The sequence below is a fragment of the Anas acuta genome, chromosome 6 (genome assembly GCF_963932015.1).
Source record: "Anas acuta chromosome 6, bAnaAcu1.1, whole genome shotgun sequence".
Lineage (NCBI taxonomy): Eukaryota > Metazoa > Chordata > Aves > Anseriformes > Anatidae > Anas > Anas acuta.
This window is the reverse complement of record NC_088984.1, coordinates 36,613,130-36,638,829: the sequence shown is the minus strand read 5'-3', so window position 1 is coordinate 36,638,829 and position 25,700 is coordinate 36,613,130. Positions and strand designations below refer to the sequence as shown.

Here is a 25,700-nt window from a genome sequence, read left to right as displayed (position 1 = left end):
TGTGTTCTCTTGATACAGAGCCTGATTTTGCATAGCCTCCATTACAGTGCAGATGCTTTTCATTTCTACTGTGTTGATAATCTTGTCAATATCTCTCTTAATTTACTCTGACACTCTTCACACAGAAAAGCTTTCCTTGTGTCTTTGATTTACCTCTACAAACCATCGTACATGACTTCAGGTGGCTGAATTTGCCCTATTTCTCCCTTTATTTTCTCAGAAGCAAACTTCAACATTACAAGCATTTAACACATCAAAACAAAACAAAACCATAAGTTTTCCGTGTAACAGAAGTATGAGTAAACAATGCTGCTGTCCATCCTGCTCTCCTTTTACAGAATCACTTTTTACAATGCTTGAGGCTAGAGCGGACCTCTGGAGAGAGCTGGCCTAACCCCTGCTGTATCAGGGCCACCCAAAACAGGGGTGCTCAGGACCATGTTCAAACAGCTTTGGAAGATCTCCAAAGAGGAGAGTAGATGACCTCTGAGCAGGCTGTGCTGGTGCTGTCACCTGCACAACAAAGGATTGCAGCCTTACTTGTCAGTATTACACATAGATGAGCACATTTCTGGCCAGTATGTTGTTGCTCTCTGGGCAGTAATATTATGCTTTAACTAACAAAAAAAAAAAAAAAAGCATTTATTCACATAGCTACACAAAAGTGTCAGTTTATTACTTTCACAATGGAAATCACAAAACCTAAGACAGACAGTGAAGAAACCTGGGCATATGTACCATGTATGTGTCTGATTGTGTCTCTGCTGTCTTGTAGCCACCACCACTGCCAATACAATTCAAAAGATGAATTGTAAGGTGCTAGATAATAACATTAATCTAGCTCATCAAGCATCTTCATATGGAATTGGGTTTCCTTTTTTTTTTTTTTCCTTTTTAAATCTTCCCCAGGTGTGTAGGAACCACATATCATTTATATAGATAAAAATCTTTTGGGGAGGAAGCTGTCCAGAGGCAGAATTTCAGTTATATACTCTAGTGCACATTCATATTTGTTAGGTGCTTAAGTGCAGCTCTGTGCCTTGTGGTAAGAAATGTCATTATTTTGAATGTATGGTGCAGAAGCAGAGCTGGTGCAAAGGAAGCATTTTTACCTTCCGCAAGTGTTCCTGTGTGGCAAATCTACAGTCTCAAGGTCACAGCCTCATTCAGTGGGTTGAGAAAGAGTCTGGCTACTGATCCTGGACAAGCAGGACTAGATTTTAAGAAGCTTTTTGCTATGCTCACGGTTATCTCAGAGGTAGAAAAGTAGGCTGGCTTGCAGAAAAGGAATAAGATGGTAATTTTCTCTTTTATTTGTCAGCAAAACCAACCAAACAAACAGAAAAGCAAACCAAAACAACAAAGAACTACCACCACAACTCATAGACTAAAGGAATTTAAGAAGAAAACTCTATTTCTAGCAATTGCTTCTTCAGTCATGTGCTGTGCCCTGGGGCAGAGCAGGACCTGATTAGGGGTGTGGGGTGCTAGCTGGAGATCACAAAAGGCGATGAGGGACAGCTGGGGCTGGCCAGTCCTGGGGGTGTGAGTTGCATCTTATTAACAGGCTTTCTGAGGAGTGTGTAATTGTCAGCTCTTCTAATCTGTTAAGTGAAGGTTTTAAGAGGCATGGATATTAGTACTACTTGTTTTCCTCCTGGAGAAGGGAAAGAAGTGCAAGCTGTCCTTACCTGGGAGGCAATGCGCTTCCATGCCTGTTTCAGGCACTGGCTGTACAACCTGGGGCCACTCTAGTGCTGGTGTGGCTGGAATAACTGCAGTGCAGCATTAGCAGCCACAGGAAAACAGAGCTGTACTTGCTGCTGCCCTTTGCTGTGTATGGAAAGTAGCAGGTAGGAGAACCAGTGATCTGTCGTGTTTGAATTTATTAGTGTTTAAGGTTATGCTAAGTAGTGGGCATGTGCTGAGATGCAAATTGTAATTGTTCTTCTTCCCAAAAATATGTATAAATGCCATTAACCTGTGCCCTGTGTATTTTTTCTAGCTTCCTAATTTACTGCAGTGGTTTTACAGGGTCTTTTTATTATTACAATGCCTAAGTGTAGGGGGAGAAGTTATATCTTGTTCTTTGGTAATGAAACCACTCTCTGTAGTCTGGTGACAACTGAATCAGCTTCTCTTCTTATATAGGAATATATTTTTGTTTTGATGGCTTCCACCCACTCCTCTTTTTTTCTTTTTTTTTGGCAAGCTTTTCTCAGGTGCTTCTTTTAGTAGGAAAGGAACATGCAGCTGAAAGCATAAAACTCAGAATAGATGTGACCTTTTATCAATATTTCCTTCTTCCTATTTCGTAATTATTTTTTTTTTCCTGGATGCTGCATGGTGCCACTTCCTTCACACTCTGGCTGCCTTGAATGCTGCTGGCTAGGAACGCAGCTCCTGATATGTCCGCAGCTCACTCTTCAGGTGGGGAGTGCTGGAGAGGAGGTGGGTCTGGGGATGGAGACCTGGAAGCTGTTCCAGGAAATGAATCTTATTGGATTTATGAGAAGTGGGATGAAGGCATGCAAGTCAGGAGGATGGTGAACTTGAATGTGCAAGTCCTTGTCATTTTCCCTCATCAGTTTACAAAGATTATAATCCCCTCATATCTGTCTTTGAGTCCTTTATCCTTGCCACACTTCTTTGGCATATTTCCTATTGTCATCTTCCAATTTTTCTTCCTGACTTCTATGTTCATAGTCTTTCTGAAACTTAATACCTCTTCTACTAGTTTAAAATCATTTAGAAAACCTGCAATATTTCTCTTCCCATTGTTCTTCTGCACTTCTGAACTGAAACATTCTCTGGGCTGTCAGGAGCCCGCACCTGCCTTGGATAGGGAGATGCCCACCTGTTAATTAACATCAACATCTCACTTGGTGCAGGTTGTTGATGCCTGTGGAGGTGGGAAGTCCTCTGATTGCCTGGCTAAGGGCTTGGGGATGTGAAACTTGGAGGTACTGTGGTGAGAGGATAGGGAGGGAGGGAGCATGAGTCTTCCAGGTGGGAGTGGGTGGGTGGGTGTTTAACTGGTCTAGGTGCTGATGGAAACACCAAGAGCACCTGCCTCTGAAGTGCTCTACACGTTTGCCAAGTAACTGCCATCACCTGCAGGTGTCCTAACAACTGAAACATCTAGTCCTTAGCTGCTGGTGTGCATCTTCAGGACACCTTTCAACCACAAGCTTTCACCTTCCTGAGTTGCGTTTGAGGTTCTAATGCTACAGAAAACAGGACTTGTCCCAGCTAAAACTCATTCCTTTTGATTTTTCTTTTTCTTTGATTACAAGCCTAGTTATTTAACAAAAAACCTGGATAGTCCAACTGTAATGTTAAAGCCTGCAAAAGCTTGAATTTAAAAAATGTATGGTGTCTCAGGATGAAATGTGTTCCCTTGAGAATATATCTCTGATAGAGGGTTTACATGCCTCTTCTGTTAAAAAATGTTGCATTTAGGACAGTAACTACATAGTCTTGTTAGTTACACGTGCAGGTTTCATAAAAGATGTGATCAAGTGTGTTTAATGCAGTCTCCCCATATTCTGTTTAGGAACTTTTAGAAACAAAAATATCCAAGAGCAATTACTGTCCTCATGACCACAAGTAAGTACATTGCTGCTGGTTAAGAACAGAAACCCAAGAATGTAGCCCTGCTTAATATGTCTTATGATCTGTAAAAGAAATCGTGCTTTGCTTTTCAGATGGCTAACTTGTCTCTTTACTTGGTGTTAAAAGACACTTTCAGGAACGTTTCCCTGCTGCTTCTCCATCCCTCATCCCTTTAAAGGGACAGACACGGAGCATCTACTTTGCTAGAAACATTCTCCCTTGCGTTTTTGAATCTACAGCTAATACTGTATTGTTCTAGAATTATGCTTACAAAAAATTTGTATTCCTTTTCATTTTATACTTTAAACTTTATGTTGGGGAAGGTGGGAAGGGTCTGGTAAGGTTTATTTCTTGTAGGCCTCTTAAATTTGCTGCCATCTGTATTTGAGCCTGCAAAATCCTAAATCACAGTAATGGGATACCTGGAATGGGCAATGGTGGAGAAGAAAAAAAAAAATACAGCTGATAGAGGTAGTATCTGCTATTTCTAGTTCCTGACAGCCCAGAAGTTTTCTTTTCCTTATTACCCAAGGACCATTCTCATTGTTTCTTTCTTTTCTACTTGCAGCTATCAGTTCTGTGATGACTTAGAAACAAAAATATAAAGTAATGATATCCAGGCTGGATGGACATTACTAAAATTAGATAGCAATTTGACAGGAAACTCATTTGCATGATTGCCTTTCTCTGCAGTAGAAGATTGTAGTAGCATGATTGCAGTCATTTCTGTTGGTCAGTGTTAGCATTAACGTTACTACCTATGGGGCACACCAGGCTTTAAGCAAAGTTTTCTCTGGAACTCAGAGATATAGGAGAATAGTCTCCATGATATTTTGCTAGCAGTTTCACATGCTGTTGGTGGTATACAACACAATCAGATTTCATATTTTTTTAGCTTGTGGTGCTATCTTCAGAGTTTGTTAGTTGAGAGCTGCCTCTGTAGAAAGCTAACTTTGATTACTTCCCACTTAATCCTTCCTGTAAAATAAAAATCAACTTCCTATTCTCTTCCAGTTAATTGCTTAAATACTTGCATTTCTGTCTCTGATCTGAAGATTCAGTGTCAAGTGATACTAAATAAACCTTAGCTCTTTTAATTCTGTAGTCAAGATACCTAAATGGTACGAAAGCTACATAGAAAAGAGCGTGCGTTTGGGTGGTGCTGTCAAAGACAGTGTTCGTCTTTATAGACAATACAGCTAAAATTGGTCATGGTATTCACCCTCCCTGTCATTAAGCCAGCTGATCTAAATCTCTGTTCAGGAGGGATACTGCTCATAGGCTGATAAGGTGACAGTGCATGTGTTTCTTTGGCTTTATCTAGAAGCTCTTAGTGAGCTCTGTATTTGAGCTAGAATTCGTGACATCTTCCAAGCTTTTTTCTTTTTTCTTTCCTATTAAAAAAAAAAAATTAATTGCTCAACTCCCTGAAATATTTACTTTTCATCATTGTGGAAGATACTGGGGGATACACTCTTCATCCCATAGGTAATATTTGCTTTATTATTGCACTGTAGTGAGATAGGGTCGCTCTGTGTTACAAGTAATAACAGAATATAAATTAAGACAACAATAAGTGCAACAGCAGAAGATAAAAAATAAACTCAGGAATTAATCCAGTAATTGATAGGAATTTTATATATTTATAAAATGCTTGCGACTATACTTAAATGTACCTTTATTCTGATCAACCAAGAAAGTGTTTTCAAATATTAAGCATATATAATAAGCATTTATAATAAGCATAATTAAGCATATATAATAAGCATATATAATTAAGCGTTTACCCGGGATGAAAAAAAAAAAAAGAAAGAATTTCATGCTTTCAGTGATAAGGTTGAAAAAATAAACTTGATTTGTGTTGTTAACTTGAATGGACTACTAACTATATCTTGCAGTGGCCATGAGATGGTTAACTAGAATGCAATAAAAGTATAAATGGTGGTCCAAACTAGGTGTTTCTGCCTAGTTCTTTAGTTTTCTTTCCAAACCATTCCATATCCTCAGTAAATCTCTGGATCATCTTCATGGATATATCTGAATGACTGATCATAGGAAATGTGTCATGAGCTATCGCAACTTAGAAACTTGGGCTTATGAACTGAAAACTCAAGATAACTCAAGTAGACTATGGTGAGTGTTCAGCATGGTCTCTGGCAAACTCCAGTCACTGAAAGACAGCTCTTGAAACCCAATACTGCCTCTCAAAGGCACGTTACAGGAGAATGAGGAGCTGGCCCTGGCTCCAACAAGCTTGTTTCCTGGGTGTCATATTTGGTAGTTATTTTCTTCTGGTCTTCGCAGTAACCAGGCCAGTGACTTCTAATTGGTTTTGTTTTGTTGTTGTTTGAATGTATGGCCAGTTGTGCTGACAGATGGCTGCGACCACACTGTAGTACCCTTAGTTCCTGCCAAGCTCAGCTTTATGGGAGCCTGAGCCATACGTGAATGCTGCTGTGTGTTGAAAGAAGTATTAACATGAAAGGAAAATGATCACAGATAAAAGCCTGATATATCATGATATACAAGTGTTTAATATAGTACTCTGAAGTCAAATATAACATCATCATTTAAGTATGTGCAAGGGAGCATATTCTACTTCTGCAGTATAAAAGCTTTGGGATTAAATTGATTTGAATAAATTAAAGGCAAACGCAGTCTGGGGTGATGTTATCATATTGAAATGCCTAGTATGCATTCTGCAGCAAATACTGTGTTGATGTTGACTGATAATTCTTGTAAAAATTCCTAGATATAAGCACTTCTGGGAATCTTGGTTACATCTGGTAATCAGGGAAATGGTGTGTTTAAATATGAGAAAAACTGTTAACAAGAGATTAGAATAATTTGCTATAGAAACTTTTTTTCACTAAACTGGTAAAGCAGATTGTTTAATCTTATAATTTAACAGCAATAGAAATCTGGAAAAGGGGAGATTGGAACCCATTTTTTTAAATGGCTTACTTCGTAGCAGAACGCATCATTTTAGGGGCGTGATGTTAAATCTGCATCTAAAAGTCTGAATTTTCTCAGTAGCTTGTTCAGTTTATAATTTCCAAACTAAAACTTCTTCATAAAACACTGAATTGAACCTTTAAATGAGTTGCATCCCTAAATTCTTATCTGGAATGTTTCCTGTTTCCTTAGCAGAGGAAGGAGAGGGGAATGACTTCTGTATCTCTCTGAACATTGATTGCTTCCCTAATAACTAGCTGGATTGTTACAGGTGACCATAGTAGCTATCTGAAAAGCAGAACTAGAAAGCCAAAAATATAAATCTTCTAACAACATTATTGTTACCATCTCAAAGGAAGATAGACTGCTTCAGTTAAAACATTGATACTATTTGCTTTTGAGTCAAACACTGAGCTTAGTTGCTGTTATGCTTGTTCTGTAAATAGATTATATTTTCTTTACAATAGGTCAATGTTATTTGATAGCAGTTATTCTTTTCACTGTTTAACTTCATGTCTCCATTAGAGCTGACTGTATTCAGGAATCTCTCCCAAAATTTACTTGGTTTATTAAAGAGGTACTTTACATCTTTAGTCTAGATTCTCTCCTTTTATGGAATGGGATTGTCCTATTGACTTCAGTATATTGCTCTTTTTTGAAAGAGATCACTACATAGGGAATAAAATTAGTAGGAGGTGCTGGGGTGAATTTGAATGAGACTACATGCGGCATCTTATTAAGCATCTATTAATTACTGCGCTGGATGGAATTTGAAAGTGTAGAAACTACTAATGGGTTGCTCACATTGGTAGGTCTGAAATATTCTTACTTGCATTTGTCATCACGATGCTACAGGCAAAACTTCTTGTTTTAACCAGAGTTTACATGCTTTATTTGTCTTCATAACTTTCATAAGGAAATCCAAAAACATGTATAGGAGCAGAGGTAGAAAACTTTTTCTGATAGGGCAGGCTCATTGTACTACATGTCTGACCTTCTTAGCTCTCTTTCCTTCCTAACTCTCTGTTAAGAGAATAACGCACTGCTGAGAGAAAGAAATAGAAAATCACCAGACTCCACCTCATCTTTACTATATTGTTCTAGTGTAAGGACTTGTGGCATATTGGCATCAGCTGTTAGTTTTTTAGATTTAATTTGAAATAGCCATAACATAGGCAACCTCCATCAGAACCTTTGTCTTATGATTATTTCTTGTAAGTCTTGTATAAACATATCAGGCCAAGAAAATTTGTGAAAATCCCCTACCTAAAATGTTTTTTATTTTTTTCCCCCTCCCTAGCTTTAACCAATGGAGTGTCAATTGAGCTGAGAAGAATATAAAGGATCTGCTCTTTCATGTACGGTAAGAGAAGAGATCCCTCTCTAGAATAAATACACATCTGAACAGTGGCACATTGAGGTCTGTTTTCTGTCACTGACAATGTCAAGGGTGTGAGTTTCTCATTTTACCTTCAGTAAGACTTATGAAGAGTTATGTCCTTTGGGGGAGTTACATTTGGTGAATACGTTGTAGCTAAATGACAGACTTTGAAATTGGGCTCATAAGGCTTAAGTTGTCAAGCCCATGCTCTTTGATTTGTTGTGTGTTCTTTTTGTTTTCCTGATCTTTCTTTAGTTAAGCTATTTATCTTTATAAATATGGGTTTTCAATTTGTTTAACTATATATCTGGACCATGAACATACTAGTAATCTCTACAACAGTGGTTGAAGCTTTAATCTGATTTATAAATCAAAAAATCAGCTACCTCTAATCTTTTCCATGTTTTCTTCTGGAATGTGAATTACATTGATTGAAAAAGTTTTCACTAGAGATGAAAACTAATGTATTGCTGAACAATGGCAGATTATGAAAAGCATTAATTAGTGCTTTATTAGAAACAGCTACAAATTTCAAAAGGCCAGATGGCACAGTTATAGTTTGAGACAGGGACTGCTTGCTTGTAGCTTCTACTCAGTTGGCACTTTTTGCTGTTTGGTGCATTCAGAGTAGAATGAATGGTACCACCAACAGAAGCTATTTGGCAGTAAGTCTAAAACATAATACTATTTTAAAATAACTCAGAAGTAAATAGTCTCTTATCCTTGTCACAGTGTTTTTTTCCTGCAAGCTGGAAAACCATAAACAACTTGAGGTAAGAGAAGCGAGTTTGGTTGTGAGTGTAAATCTTACAGATGGCTCAGGAGTTGATCCTGTACAAATCAGGACACTGAGATCATTGATGCTAAGAATTACTCTACTCCTCTTCTGACTTCTTCATAATAGATCTCAAATGAAATGTTAATGAATTACTAATTTTGGAAACTAGTACATTCTGACCTCTTCCTTCTTATCTCCTTCAGTATTGCCCTCATACAAAGACAGCTGACTACAATCTGTTGGCTGTGTTTATTAATAATGACTTCTTGCTCTGTGCTGTTGTATTTCTCAATGTTGTCAAGTCTGGAAAAAGCTTTCAGTTGCTTATATGCCACTTCAGATTGTTTTCACGGACTCAGAAGCCTTGCTTATGCTGGGTTATCCTTTGGCTTTACCAGGTTCAGATCAATGTTGGCTAGGAATATATGTATAGAGGGAGAGAGAGATTGCAAGTTTCAGACACTAATTTCTATCTAAGTTTAATTTCTCTTTTTAAAATACTTTCTTCCATGTTGTCAGCTAATTAGTATATCATGGTGGTTTGTTTTGTAAACTGAAGAAAGTGTTTCTCATCATATTCTCTCTATGCCTGGCAGACCATATTTATTTCAGATGTATCCAGTGATACCTTCATTTTTTTCTATATCTGAGGGTTGGTTTCATTCTGCGTAAGATAATACGTAGCATATGAATAGAGGATGTAAAGAATTATAGTAGAAATTAAATTATCAAACTTCTATGTACCAAGATAAGAAATAATTAACCCAAATTTTCAAAAATACATCTCAACAGAAATATTTCTTAAAACAATATTTGTCATCCTAAACGCATTGATTAGCACTGAAACAGGCAAGTGTGGGAAAATGGGCTCTTAAAATCAGTCCTGAGTTCAAAAAAAAAAAAAAAAGTAGTCTTTAGGAAGGCAAATAATTAAGGGTTATGCTACCATACCAACTTCACTTAGTGTTATAGCAAGTTGGGTTTTGGCATATGCCTCAATAAATAAATTATTACTGGAATAATTCACTGCACAAAATAGTCCCCTAATATGAAGTGTTACTAATGCTTTCCCAGGTACACTTATTGCCCGCTGCTAGTCAGTGTCATTAATTGAACAGCAGCTCCCTTCTGCTGTTGTCTGAGTCTATTGTTACTAATTTCACTAGCACAGTATTTCTGGCCAAAACATCTAAGTAACAATTCTCTAAGATTGTTCAATCATCATTTAAGCCTGGAAAGCTGACATTACACCAACTGGTATATGCAGGTATTTAGGGCTGTGTAGTTACAACATAGGCCTCCTTCACACAGCTAAGCAAAGCTGTTTCTAGGCCATCTTAATGAAGCTCCTGAAAAGTTTGTCTGGCAGGGGATTATGTTTTTTTATTTAATGTCTGTGACTGGGCAGGAGAATGGAACAGACATTTTGCAACCACATAGAGATGGGTGGTCTGTTTCGGAAGGGCTTCTCTTATATCAAACTGGATACTGCTCCTGTTTTTCCCAAACTCTCAGGAAGGCAAGTGATGCATCTCCAACATGACATTTTTACATTTAGATGTAAAAGGTCATTTATCTCTCTTCTCTCAGTAAGTGAAAATTTATTCACATGTCAAATCTTTCATGTCAGGGAGAATCCAGATTGTGGACTCGAAAGCTTTTCATGTCATGTTTCTAATTAGGTCTGTGACTCAGTCTCATGAATAATATATCAGGCTGCATATTAACATCTAATCCAGCTAAATCATCAATTTATAGTAAACTTTGACTGCAGCAACTTTATTAAAAAGTCAGAGGCTGCAATGTTGTTCCAACAGCTGTTGAAACTTCCTTAGTGTCTGTGTAAACTTACAAAGCAAGTGATTAGTTTCATATTGTAGTATTTGGTGGTGAGCGAATTTGATTAAAATCATAACAGATTTCTAAAAAGGGCTCTTAGGCACAAATTATTTTCATTTGTGATCTTGGGAAGAAGCAATTTGTGCAGGTTCAGATGCAAGTGCTGTGTATGGTTAGAATAGATTGTGGTTTTATTTGTAAGAAACTAGTTTGGTTTATACCCGTGAGTGCTGCAACTAAAAGGTACCTGCTAATGCATGATTACAAGAGCTTTAATTGGAAATTAAATCACTTGTCACTTGACCTCACTGACTCGGGCCTCAGTTATGCAGCATAGTTTGAAGGATTGTCCCAGCTCTCTTATTAATATGCTGGGTGGGACTGTTGGGTACGTAGCTGGTATTTTGTTTGTGATCATGCTGACAGTTATTGTCAAACAGCTTCACTCAGTCATTTGGTGTTCATCACCAATTAGTCATTTGACAGCTATAATTTTTCAGTGCTCTGGATCACTGTTGTAACTGTAAATTATCTTTGCAAGTGTCTTTAAAATGTCTCCATTTCCCCACTGTTTGTTTTCTGTCACCTAGGTCATGATGGGTTGCTGGCTCTGGCACGTGCATTCTTCCTACTTTTGTTTTACAGACAGAATGATGTATTCCTGCTACTCTTTCATTTCTGCCTTTTCCCTGCTGCTCTCATCCCTTCTCCAAAGAGCTGGGTTTACAGGAGGAGGCTTTACTTAGTGGCTACTCCGTGTTTGTGTGTCAGAGCAGGGAGAGAAAAATGGAACTTAACAGTTGCTGTTCTGTGCCTGGTTTTTCAGTCTTTCCAACTGTTATTACATTCCCACATCTGTTGACTTTCACACGGTCAGAGAGCCTTTGAAAATGATACAGCTTAGCTGTAGCTTCTGTCAGACTGCATCAGAATAATCAGCTTGAAAAAGACAGGTACCGTGTGCTCAACTCTTCATGCATGTACATTCTCTCTGCTGCATACATGTTTCTTCAGAGGTTGTGATCCACTCTATTGTAAAATACTGCACTGGAGATCTGTGACACTTGTGACATATCCTTAAAACATGAGGATTTTAATTTTAGTATATGGTCATGATAGTTCTACTAAATCTAGACAAGTTACCAGATGTGATCTGATTGTGCCTGTGCACATTTGTTAATGAATGTCTTGTATGGGAATGTGAGGTGTTAAAATAAGTTTGCTTTTGTTTTGGATAGAGGGAAACCTGGCTTCCAGATAGGATCTGATAGCAAACACACAGCCAATATATGCTGAACTAATAAGTTTTGAAGCAAGTAACATGAGAATGGTCTGTTACCAAAAATTAGTGGAAAACTGTGATCAACATTTCCAGGATGACTTATCATAGAATATCCCAAGTTGGAAGGGACCCATAAGGATCATCAAATCCAACTCTTGGCACTGCACAGGTCTACCCAAAATTTTAGACCATGTGACTAAGTGTACAGTCCAAATGCTTCTTAAATTCAGACAGGCTTGGTGCAGTGACTACTTCCCTGGGGAGCCTGTTCCAGTGTGCAACCACCCTCTCGGTGAAGAACCTCTTCCTGATATCCAGCCTAAACTTCCCCTGCCTCAGCTTCACACCATTTCCTTGGGTCCTATCACTGGTCACTAAAGAGAATAGATTGGTGCCTGCCCCTCCACTCCCCCTCCCAAGGAAGCTGTAGACTGTGATGAGGTCTCCCCTCAGCCTACTCTTCTCCAGGCTGAACAGGCCCAGTGCCCTCAGCCACTCTTTTTACATCTTCCCCTCTAGGCCCTTCACCATCTTTGTCCCACTTCTCTGGACACCCTCCAACAGTTTTACATCCTTTTTGTACTACGGTGCCCAGAACTGCACACAGCACTCAAGGTGAGGCTGCACCAAAGTAGAGCAGGACAATCACTTCCCTTGACCGACTAGCGATGCCGTGCTTGATGCACCCCAGGACACGGTTGGCCCTCCTGGCTGCCAGGGCACGCTGCTGGCTCATATTCAACTTGCTGTCAACCAGAGTGCCCAGATCCCTCTCTGCGGGGCTGCTCTCCAGCATCTCGTCACCCAGTCTGTACAGATAGCAGGGGTTGCCCTGTCCCAGGTGCAGGACCCAGCACTTGCTGTTGTTAAACTTCATGTGGTTGGTGATCGCCCAGCTCTCCAATCTGTCCAGATCTCTCTGCAAGGCCTTTCCACCCTTAGACAAGTCTACAGCTTCTCCAAGTTTGGTGGTGTTGGCAAATTTGCTCAAAACACCTTCTTGTCCTACATCCAAATCATTTATAAAAACATTGAAGAGGACTGGCCCTGAATTGGAGCCTTGAGGGACCCCACTAGTTACCATCCGCCAGCCTGATGTTGTCCTATTTACCACAACCCTTTGAGCCCTACCTGTCAGCCAATTGCTCACCCATCAGATGATGTTTTTGTTTAGTTGTATCCTGGATGTTTTGTCCAGTAGGATCCTATTGAAACCATGTCAAAAGCTTTGCTGAAGTACAAAAGGATCACATCAGTTTCAGATTGTTTCCCCTTGATCGACTAGATCGGTGAACTTTTCGTAAAAGGAAATCAAATTTGCTAGGCAGGACCTACACCTCATAGATCTTTATTAACTTGCTTTTTGAAATGCACAGAAAACTGAAACTACGTTCTTATGTGAAAGTAGAGAATGTGATGTCCTTGTTATGGGTTTTTGCATATCAAAATGTCTATGGTATGTAAAAACTTCTGTAGTTGTACTCAGCTGTGCAAGACCATGATAGTAAGCTGATAACAAAAAGGAGACAAAAAAAAAAGTAATTAAAACTGGGGGGGAAAGAGACACATTTTTCCCTGCCTGTGTGCACACCTGTATGGACTTGGTGCAACTTTTAAAATTTGCCTATAATAAGCTTCAAGTGTTAGACCTTAAGCAGATAAAGATATTTATATATATTTTATATATATATAAAGATATTCATTTCATATAGATGCTACTTGTGATGAACTTGTGGAGTTCATCCTTTAACTCTTCAGCAGGTATAAATTTCTCCAGTGGAAGTTTTGCGTGGTTAGGGACTGTTTCTTGAGCCTTTTTATGTACTAATAAGAAAAACATACATATTGTTAGCTTGCTGTGCTCTTAAACAAATGGGTGAATCAAGTTCATAGAGCTTAGAAAGATAAATTGCACTTCCAAGGTTGCCAGCAGTTCTGCATAAACAGCTGGTGATTTAGTTGATCAATAGCAAAGAAAAGTATATCTGTGCTTGACTCCTGTAAGAGGAACAGGATACACTGTCATATCTGCTTTTTAAATCAAAGACTGTGACAGTTGATTTTTTTCTATATCAATTATGTCTTAACTGCATCATGTTATGAACTACATAGAATTAGCAAGTACACTAGATAAACATGGTACTGAGCATGAAGACTAACATCAGTTTATTTTGAAGCAGTGCTGATGACAACAAATAAGTACTTTGCCTGGCATGCTTTCATAAAGTGACTCTGAATATACAGACTGAGAACTCCAATCTCATTCCATCTTATGTAATTTCAGTTGTGATGTATTTTGCCTACATCTTGCTGATTTCTGTCTGCTTTTGTAAGCTGAGTTGATGTTTTACTTTGCTTTTACTTAGCAATCCATTTTCTTTCCACCTTTTTGATATATCTGGGCTGGGCTTTATGTTCTCATTCTTTTTCTGGAAGCTGTTTTAGTCTGTTCACTTAGAGTGGCTGATTTAAAACAATTGAAAGATTAGGATAGTGGGCAACAGAAATGAATTGAAGTAGTTCATCTTTGTCAGAATAATCCTGTCTCTCACAGCTGTCCCCTCTGCTTTAAAAGTAAATAAATAAATAGAAACTGGGCAGAAAGCTAAACTTCAGATACATAGAAAAAATGAGAAGAGGCAAAGCAAGTAAGTATCTTAATGGTGGAGAAGAGAGTACACTTTGGATGTAGGTAAGAACATGAAACACCCAATATTACATGGGGATCTGTAACAGATCATCAATTCACTCTGAACCGTTAGCATAGCAGATCCTGAAGCAAGAGAAAAATCTTAGGAATATATTTCTCAGGGGTAGATATTGAAACTTTTTTTAAAACTGAAGAAAATGAGAGAGAAGCATATCTTCTCCCAAGAAAAATAACTAAAAATATTTTTGGAAGAAGAAGGTGCACATGAGAAAAATCTGTATTGCAGCTCAAGTGTTTTCCTGCTAAATGAAAATTTAAAAAAATAAATAAATTAAGCTCAGCTTTTGAATTACTGAAATTGTAAGTAGTTTAATGCAAGTAAACTGCCTTTTGGGAAAACAGTGATGCTAATATTTGAAAGGAGGAAAGAGAATACAGAATATGATTAAGAGATTGACACGAGTGTTAGTAGCTACTAGGTAATGTATTTCAAAGAAGTATTGAGCTAGCTGTGATCAAAGTCACTTGTACATGCAAAATTTCCAGCTAAAAAGCTATAGGAGGATATGGGTCTGATGTAGCCTGGAAGTCTTAGAAGCTATTCGTTATCTGAAAATAGCAGAATAGCCACCATTGATCACACTTCAGCAAAAGCGGAGGGAATCAAGGTCATAACAAAGTACATTTGCTTGATCCGCCAAAATCCTGAGACTGGAAGAAATGATTGGGAACATAAAAGCAGAGGCTGTTGTTAACTTGCTACAGAAAGATGGAAGGCCTGCAAGCTTTTAAGAACAGGAAAACTCATCACCTTACTCACTTGGAAATTTTCAGGGGATTTAGATGAGGTACTTTCCTGGCCCTGAGCAGACATGGTGTTTCCCTGCTTTCCCCTCCTCAGAGCTCACTCTTACCATCTGCTCTGTGCTGAAGCTTCCAGTCTGTTATGTTGAAGCAGTCTCCAACTGGTATCCCAGTCTAGCAGAAGCACATAATTTGGGGTTTTTGGTAGGGAAAGGACACAGAGATGGTTCTGATGCATATGTAGAGTGAATAAGAACAGTGACTCCTCTGGTCTGTCTGACAACCACTCTGGGAGAGGAAAGCAAGCAAGTGATGGAGGTCAGGTGTTGGAGCAGACTTGTGGGGTCTTTATCCCTTGTCCACCTTATGTAGTGTTACAGTTGCAGACGTAATTGGATCACAGGTACTCTGAACTTCAGAAACAGGCATTCAGCTGACTTTTGTGTGTATAGAGATTTTTCCATGAAGATGTGCTGTGGGACACATTCAGCTGTGCCAGACACTGCCCCCAACCTGTCACTGCAATCAGCATCATGCAGGGGAAGGGCCCCCACCTGTGACAGAGGTGGACTTCCTGAGGGAGAGACAACTTTGAAATTTAAGGAATAAATTACAAGTAATTGAGAATGTTTGTTAAATGCAGCTGACTTAACATAGCACAATATAGCTGTTTTGAACATTAAAGACTTGAAACTTCTTTATTTTCCTTACAAAAATTCTTAACTCTCTACCTTTTCTATCATATGACGGACACTGTAAAGCCCTTTTTTGCAGAGGCTACCTATAATACATTGCTTAGTGGTTACGTCTTAGCTAAAAACCATCAATTATAATGCTTTCTTTTGCTACTGGTGCACAGTTTTACTATGCAGGACTGGGAAGTCTGCAACATATGGCATGGCTATATTGTCCTATAAAGAAGGAAATAACTGTGTATGACTTATTTGGATGGTGAAGTCAGAAAAGAGAGTCCCAAGAGTTACTCTTCTAAAACTAAAAGCCAAGGTGTTTGATGTGATGTCAAGGGCTGTTGAAATATGTAATTCATTCCATCTGCTGCCTTTGGTGCATGAGAACAACACATCAGTGCCAGCTGCATATGCCTAAAACAGAGCGAGGAGAAACCTTGGCAATCATTCTGTTTACTGTGATATGTGTAGAGTGCCAGTGAGCCACAATTTCTCTTTTATTTTTAGCCTGTGTGTCCTGGTTTTCCTGACAGGCCAATCTTAGAGGGATGCATGCTGCATGCACCCAAGCTTAGGAGGCTTTCCTTGTACTGCTGATGTTGGGGTTCTGAAAATTCACACCCATTCACCAACTTTCTCCTGCCATCTGTCCAGGAATTCAGCAGCTCTGGCTTTCTTATTCTGGGCTTAGCATTACAAATTTCATATTGCTTCTGTTGTTCTTCACCTGGTCCATCCAAGCTGATCAGCTACCAGTTATTCAGAAAGTGTAGTTAACAGTGAGTTTAGTGACCTAAACAAATATTTACAAAATAGTTTCTCTTTAAGAATAAACATCTTCTCATATGATGTTCTTAAGTAAAGTACAATGCTTACAAACATAGTTATCTTATCAACAGGCCCTGGGAGATAATTTTTCTATAAACCTCAGCCTTTGTAGTCAAGGATTAATAGTTTCTTTCAGTCTCTGTCCTTCAGGAGCTGTCCCCTCTTCTCCTTGCCTCTCCTCCAAGTGGAGGATAATATCCCTGGGATATTATATCGGGGGAAAAAAAAAAAAAGGAAATAATATATCCAGAAAATTATGAAATGATTCTTGTCATTAAGTAATTCCCCAGTTTTCGGGAGGCTTATCCTGGGTAGCTTTAGGTCTTTGTGAGGTGTTACAGTGGTCCAAGAAGAGTCAAATGGAAGTGGAACTTGTTTTTTCCCTTGAGTATTTTATTCATATAAGTAGTAATACTTAGATGAGCATTTTTAGGTATGAAACTTCCAAGATATTGTGTAATAGAAGGAAGGGAAAAAATTATCAATAAAGTCATCCTCTTTCAGCTAATTACTAAGGAAAGAGCAAACTAATCCCATAGTAAATCTACCTTCAACCTTTTCCTCTCTTCCTGTTATTCATGGAATGGTGGTGCATGGAAGCTATGTTGTCAGTAACATAGGAACACGGATTTGTACCTATAATGAAAGACCATGTTGATGAGAGGTCATAGAAAGAATTATGAAAAAAATGTACCACAGGACTATGCCAAAAAAAAAAAAAGTTCACAGGCAACAAGATGTTGGAGTGATAAAGCTGATGGGTCTTAAAAAAAAAAAAAAATCATTCAGCTGTGTACACACAAATCTATGGTTTTGCACTACAGAGGAAAAAATAGGAATTAAGACCCTAAGTAACTTCTGTGGCTCTGTCACTGTACGCCAGTATATGTGTGCATGTAGTCTCAAATCAGCATGCCATTTAAAGAATTCAAGCTAGCTGCATCCTCAAGTAACTTTCTGAACTGAAGCCAAAGTTAGCATGCTACATGAATCCAAATTGGGAGAGGGGCGTTTAATGGCACTTCATGGGCTATTGGGTGTTTTTATCCTGAAGCTTTGAAAGCTGTTTTGGACTTTTGCCTCTAATTTAAGCTGCATCATGCATCCTATGTTGCTCAGCAGTGATTGACAAATATTTCTGCACTATGTGTTGCCAGTGTAACAATAAAGCCGGAAGCACGTGTGTATGAAGTCTTAATCTTCCCCTATACCTCTTGTATATTAAACACAGTTTATACATATTTCTGCAACTATATATTCTAACACAGTGTTTGTATAAGTATAATGAGTTTCTGGTCCAAAAGCAGATTCCTTCTTGGAACAAATATTACTGTACATTTAACACTGTACAGCTGATATGCAGTGATTTCTGCCACTATGACTCTGCATGAAGTGTATTTGAAGAGAAGTGAAGATAGGTTTATCTATTGCCAGCTAGGTGGGAAGTTGAATCACAGCAGGTGAACTTTATTTACATAAGTTGGAACTTAACCAGAACACCAAGGTTAATATCCTCTCTTTTGCAAATATGTTAGAGGTTCATTAAAACCTGAATGATCAGCAGATCTGCTGAATGCCACTTCTTCTGCAGTGATTCAAAGGCATATTTTTTCAAACACTTTTGCAGTGAGAAGTTCTATGACATTCAAACATGACAGTTAAAGTTGTTGTCTGTAGTCAAAGGTTTGGGTTTTGTTTCTCAGAACATGTTATTGTCAAGCACAGATTTGTTTCCTCTTGCTTGTTTCTCAGTGATGTTTCACATACCTTGAGTACCAGTTGATTAGCAGCAATGTGAGACTACTGTTTATTAGGTCCTGTAGGCAGTTTAGACAGTGGAGAGCAGATATGATTGCACATAATTTCACTGCAGTCAATAAATGAGGTGACTAGTTACTAGTCCTGCAAGCGAGCTGCTCAGAACTTGAAATGTTTTAGCTTTAGGACTGCCGTAACTGTCTTGGATATTACTCTCTTCTTTATTTAGAGTGACTATCAATTAAATTCTTGATTTCACATGATGGATAAGAATAATATCTGGGTTTTTCAAGTAATTTGGAATATTTGTGCTTTGTACGTGCAGTTCTAATGAAGATTATACAGAACAGACACCATTGTTCCATGGTACCAATGTGTTGATGATAATTTTATTATCCATTCAAATATTGAACATATTTAGGCTAATGAAGCTATTCAAGTCTTAAAAATGAAGAATTTTAACAGGAGAAATTAGGCTTTTTCAGAAAAGATCTCAAAGCTTCCCTTAAGGAGGACTCTGAAATGGAGAATATTTCAAAGTTTCTTGTACTTTTTTTTGTTTTGTTTTGTTTGTTTTTGTTTTTTTACTGATCTTCAATTTGAGGTGTGATTTCTAGAAGAGTAACTTTTCATCTCCTGGAAGAGAGAAGCCTACAAAAAAGTGGATAAGGAAGTATCACTTAACATTATTTTTTATTTATCTTTAATGAACAATGAAATAATATTTTGTGTGGGTGTCCTCTGTTTGTAGTGTAGAACCAATTTTAATAGACTAGGAAACTATTACAAGTAAAAAGGTAAGGTGGTATAATAAGGAATAATACTGTTGGAGGCATAGGCACATTATATTCCTCTGTTCTCCCCACCTTCAAAAAGCTTGATTTTCCATAGGCAATATTTCTACAGAGTATAAGTAAAATAGATGAATATATCCTTTACTAATATACACATTTTAAACTAATTGATTCCAAAATATATGGGAAGATTTTGTAGGAGAAGGAAATCAGTTATATGCAGTGTTTTGAAGATATTACTGTAGCCAAATCACTTAGCAGCTTGAGTCCATTTATCTGGGAAAACGTCTTGTTTGTCTGACCAGATTAATGTGTTACTCTTGTATTTGAGAGATTTGTTTTCATTAGTTTTCATTGTAAGTTGTTGACATAGCTTATGGCAGACTAATTTCATACTGTAATAAAGGACTGGCTACAGTTGAAAAATAACTCCTTGCCCCTTTGGCTTTGCGATTTATATGCTTATTAGAAGGCATTTTATGCACTAGACCTTAAGATTTTGTAGACTCTGAAGGGAAAACTTGATCCATTATTTCCTGTAAGTGTTTAGGTTTGCTTGGGTATTTTGTCGAATGTTAATTCTTCCCCCAAAAGTAAGTATCTGTTTTCAGAATGGGTGAAGAAAGTCCTGTATTCAAAATAAATAAATAAATAAAAATCTACTTTTTTGAAAAGAGGTGTGTTTTCATTTTCTTCTGGAATAGGTTAATTAGTATCAAACTGCACAGAAATTATATTATATTTAAGGGATCATGAAGGATGCCTTTAATATTTATTTGTGGCCAACTTACAGAAAAATCAAGAATGCTAGTACTTAAAAGCATTGAATGAATATTTAGAATTCTGTGTGTGGGCAGAGCTTAATTTACCTGTGAAATTTGCTGTTGCTCTTAAAAACCAACCAAACAACAACAAAAAACACACAAGCCAAGAGCCACACACCTGATTGCTAAGGGTGCAAGGTGGAGATAACAAAATTGGCTTTAAAGGAGCAGTGGGAAACCTTAGTGGACTACTTGCCCTCTCCAGAAGGGAGAACTTATTTTCTGAAATCACAAGTGAAGATGGTAGGTATTGCTATATGGTTTTAATACTAAGTATGGCAAGTTTTGTGCTACAAGCACAAAGCTATCTGAGCACAGATGATGTAACACAAATCACCAGAAAAGTGACCTACCAATTTGGTGATCACAAGAGGTTATGCTCTCAAAGTTAAGTATAAGCAAAAGACATAAATAACACCTGTTCTGAGGTGTTTTTTCCTCCTCTGTGGGAACATATATTCCTTGAAAATAATGTCAGCTTTAGATTTTTTTTAGATTTTAGCTGTAGATTTTTCTATTCACTATTTGGTGCAATGCTTACCAAATTATTTTTAGATTTTAAAAATCTCCACAAAATGTCAACTTATTCCAATATTTATCTAGCCTTACTCTTACTAGAACTATTTTATTTCTGGAAATAGACTACAAACATGAGTCCCAGATATACTCTCTGAATCTATAAATTTCTCATTGTGAAGAAAATACATTTTTGTATAAAAATGATGGATTGGTGAAACATAATGGCTTGCTGCTGTTGTTATAGTTAAAATTTTATTTGGAATTACTGAATGTCATACTGTTTAAAGTTTGTACAGCTTCCATAGGGCTAGACAGATGAGAGAAGTGTACTTCTGCAACTGAAATGGGGCAGCTATAAAGAATGCTGGTGTTACATAGCTCTCATATTTACTTTTAGTCTCTTTGCTCTGAAATGGTGTGGAAACTGCAGAGTGCTTTCTCTTTGTTAGAATATTACACGGACATGACTTACATACACTTGAGCATCAACACTCTTTACAGTTAACTATTCACATATACAAGCAAAAAATAACTGAAGTGCAGATGCTATTTTGTTTTCCTCCTACAACGAAAACTCAAAAATAGGATTGAATATCATTATCATCTGCAATGACACATGTGATGGCACACTTGTTTTGAACAAGACATTGGAACGAGTGACTGAATTTGCAAGAGTGACAATTGTGACAATTGGTAATTTCAGAGACATTTCCTCCATTATTTTCACAGGTAACTTAGACTTTCTTTTATTAAGAAATTAGATAGTTACTCAACTGAACTATGGTCTCTGCCTCTTCAAAAGGAATAATTTGTTAATGGCCAAAGAGATTTCACTGCCAGAAAAAGGAGCAGGAAGCAACATTTCATGATGACTCCAATATTTCTGATTTTATACTCCAAATGCATATTGGTAAAAACTGAAACTATAACACCTCTTGAACAGTGAGAGGAAGGAATTTGTGTTATTCATATATCACATGATGGTTTAAGTAATTTTCTTCACAATCTGTGACTCCAACACAGCCTTGTACTGGTGATTATTGGAACCATCAGTAGGGAACTCTACACCTACTGCAGCCTTCTGTCAATGTCATTAATCTTATCAAACATTACCAATGAGCCTCAAATTGTTTCGATGTTGTTTCTAGACAAATGTTTGATCTGAAGAGGTCATAGAGTTAATGGACACTGAATGGATTATTGCCTTTCTGTAGTGTCTTAAGCTGGTGACAATTATTGTATGTTCCTGGAGTACTCTTATACCATTATTGATTTTTTTTAATTTTTTTTTTTCTTTCAAATGGTGAGAAGTGTTAAATTGACACATGTAGCATGTCAAAGAACAAACCAAGGTGTGTGCAGTGAAGAGGGAAGGTAACTCTCAATCATAAGTCTACAGATGTAAAACTTTGCTTCTGAACCTGAAAGCCACTATTCATTTTGGGTAATGTTTTTGTAGACCAATGGAGCAGAGACCGGATTTCACACCGTAATCTGACTTGAAAGCAACCTTTACACTAGAAGAGGTGAAAGGTGCGTTTGTATGAGCCATGCAATACAGTGTAGGAATGCAGTACCTCACAGTAACTTCCAAGATCTGTTACTGTATAGCTTGGAATGTGAATTTTTAAAACAAACTTCAGGTTTCAGGCATGTTTCACCCCCAAATGCAGTTATCTCTAAGCAGGAGGGTCAAGGTTTAAATCAAAACTCATACTTCAGTCAGGAAGGACTCAAATCGTCATGAAACAAAGTCTAAAGTCTTCAAGAATATAATTTAGTTATCTCAAAAATCTAGTTTTTGCCACTGTTGATAGCATGTGATGCACTTCTAATCATCCTTTCTTGTTTTTTTATCTCCTTTGTAAATGAAAGGAACAGCTCAGTTTGTTAGATCTATATGAGAGTAGGAGCACAAAAGTCAATCTTGCATCTCGTTTTGCTAGTAATTTTGGGGAATCAAAATGGTTAATTGCCTCAAGAAGTACTGAAGCAATGAAATGGATTTAGCTCTTCTATCTGATTCCTGTAAGACTGAATATCTATGGTAATAGTTTTAATTTAACATATAATGATATACTACTTAGACATTTTTTTCTCTGAATAGTTTGCATAGTTAAAGTAGCACTACTTACAAATTGTTTTGTACTCAAATCACAGAATTGTAAGAGTACTGATTCTCATACATGCGTGATATTTCTTGATATATATATAATATATATATCTTTTTTTTTTTTAAGTCAGAACTCAGACTGGAGGGAGCAACACTGTAGCTGGCTGCCCAAGGCAGCTGTAGTCTTGTCAGTTGGTATTAGGATGAAATGAAGTAATAAGAGAAGTAATATGGATTAATGATGTCTGTGGATTTATGGAAAATGCCCTGTCAAGTAAGCTGGCTTCACTTTCTGACAATTTAAATGTGGCAAATATTTCTAATTGTGAAAATGATCTGTTTTCATCTCATGCTGCATAACATTTCTGATTGTGGAGGAAGAATTTACTCCTTTATTTTATCCCTTATGTGCACCTGAGAAAGGATGAATGCTGGTTACAGCTCAAAACAACTGTTGTGAGATCTTATTTGAGGAAAGAATAATTGTGGAGATTTTTTGGTGCAAATTGGTACGATGTTCAGTATCACTCAATATCTAGCAATGATCTGAAAATAAAGTACAGGTGAGGGGGCTTATGTGGTTAACAAAAAGGTAAGTGAATGAACAGTTAAGAATAAATAAATTTGAAGAGTTAGGCAGGTTGTATGGTGCAGATTGTTCTGGCAAAATGGTTCCAATTCAAATAATTACTGTTAGTAAAACCCAGTGTGGGTTTAAAGATATAGTACCCCGCGGTGTTGAATAAAGATGCTTTAGTCACTTATGGGCTGGAGAGGTGTCTGGGCTTCATGTCTAACAATTATCTTTATTTGAATATAACAGTTCTCTGATTCTTGAATAGGCAATCAAATATGAGTACAAATATAGAGGCAGATTACTTTTGTGACATTGATGAAATCTAAAATGAAGTTAACTGGGGTTTTAGCATATGCACTTAAAAAGTAATGATTATTGTTAGGTGGGGAAAGCAGCTTCCTTCTGGAAGTTCTGGACAGAGTGAATATTCCTATAGAGAATGATATTAAAAAAAAAAAAAGTGAAATGTCTAGTTATCTAATACAATCATATGTGTGTATATTGAATTTATATAATATATTGAAAATTACATGTAGTTTGCCAGTGTGTCCTTACAAGGAAAGCAACAGGTGAAGTTTTGAAGGGGAGCATTTGTCAAGGGACAGTGGCAGGAAATTGAAACTGCAACAAATGATGATTGGACCTTTTTCATACATACAGAAGAATCTTTAGAACATACCATCAGAAATAATTAGTTTAGGGTTGGTTTTTTTTTTTTTTGGTTTTGTTGTCTTCATAAGAAGCTTTGGCACCCTGAGAAAGGTAATAAATATAATTAATTGAATCTAGTAAGGGAGAAGTCGCTGGTAAAAGTGACATCTGATTTGCAATATGCAACAAGATTACAGATTTCATTAACTAACAAATCATCTTACCTCAAATATCTTGAATTTCTGCAACTACTATCCTAGCTAAGATCCTATTAGCTCAACAAAAATAATAACAATAAAAAAATCATTTCACTTATAAATATCTCCACTACTTGCTTTTTCTTTTACCTTTAATATTAAATTGCTTAAAGTAGCACCATATTGTTTGCATTTGCATTTTGTGTCAGATACATAAGATGTGTGGAAACCAAAGAGAACTTTCATATGTGCGTACTGCATGCGTTCTTCTGCATGGCAGCTCCTTGACTAAGGAAGAAAAAGCATTTTTAAAGGCTTAAGAGAAGCAAAAACACAACTCTGTTGTGTTGAGCATTTGCTTTACATCTAGCAAGTAGTTTGATCTCTTCTCACATTACAAATTTGCCCTTTAGGTACTTTTGCAATTAAACTTAAAGATAATTACTACACTTCATGGTGCATCTTTAATGTATGTCCTCATAATATCACACTTGTAATTCTATGGACAAGCTATGCAAAGCAAGCTGTATGTGTCTTTGGAGGGTTGGGGAAAAATTAGGCATAATGAACAATGAAACTATCTGGGTTGGTGTCATGCTCATTTGGCTCTGTACTTTCCTCACTTCTGTTGAAGTGGAATATTTGGGAGTGGTTTCAGGGTAACTTGTGCATGTATATCAATTTGCTTCAGTGTATCATTCTTGCTGTTGTTTAGTACCTGGCTTTGTATTTCTTCTAGATTTCATTGTATAATCAGAGTCCTTCCCTTCTCTACAGGCTTTCACAAATAATTGAAGCAAACGTGATAGGGTTTTGGCAGACCATCTGTCATGTGTGGTATCACATCCCCAACAAAGACTGAGCGGTCTCATGATAAACAAGTAGACAGATTAAGGACTTAATGTTCCTAAACCTTGGAAAAAACAACTTTTTCCTTTCTTTCCATTCCAACCACATTGATTGGATAATATAATCACTTTCTAGCATTTCAGTGTTGATGACAATTATGTCAGAAGTTCTGAGTAAAGAAAATAGATAATGAAAAAAATCTCAAACTCACGATATTAGGCACTCATACTTAAGTCTTAGTAGCTTAGTGACTTAAGGTGAACAGTGTTTGAAGTGAAACAGGGAATTCTTCACAGTAAATAACTTCTGCAACTGTTTTTTGATTTTCAGAACTTTTTCAGTTATATGTAAAAGTAGGCATACTTTCCAAGTAGTCTCATAAAAATATTGAATGCAAATATATTGAATTAAAATATTGATGAAAATGATACTCCAGGGGATGTCATATATTTCAATTTGTCATTACAGTTAAATAAGGGTTTAAACTAATAGTGTCAATGAACACTATTGAATCTCTATATATTGTTAAAACCAGAATGAAATGTTTGCATTTGTAAAAGAAAATTTAATGTACTTTGCAACTGCTGTAAGCAGGCT

At 37.2% G+C, this 25,700-nt stretch overlaps 1 long non-coding RNA gene across 1 annotated transcript in view; it reads left to right on the top strand.

The window, feature by feature from the left end:
* The first annotated feature begins 1,522 nt into the window (after nucleotides 1-1,522).
* The window catches only part of LOC137858587 (uncharacterized), a 431,320-nt gene continuing 407,142 nt past the window's right edge, over nucleotides 1,523-25,700 (top strand). Inside the window, exons 1-2 of the long non-coding RNA XR_011097864.1 lie at nucleotides 1,523-1,853; nucleotides 7,871-7,933. This is a non-coding gene — a long non-coding RNA (uncharacterized lncRNA). The remainder of the gene's footprint in view (nucleotides 1,854-7,870; nucleotides 7,934-25,700) is intronic.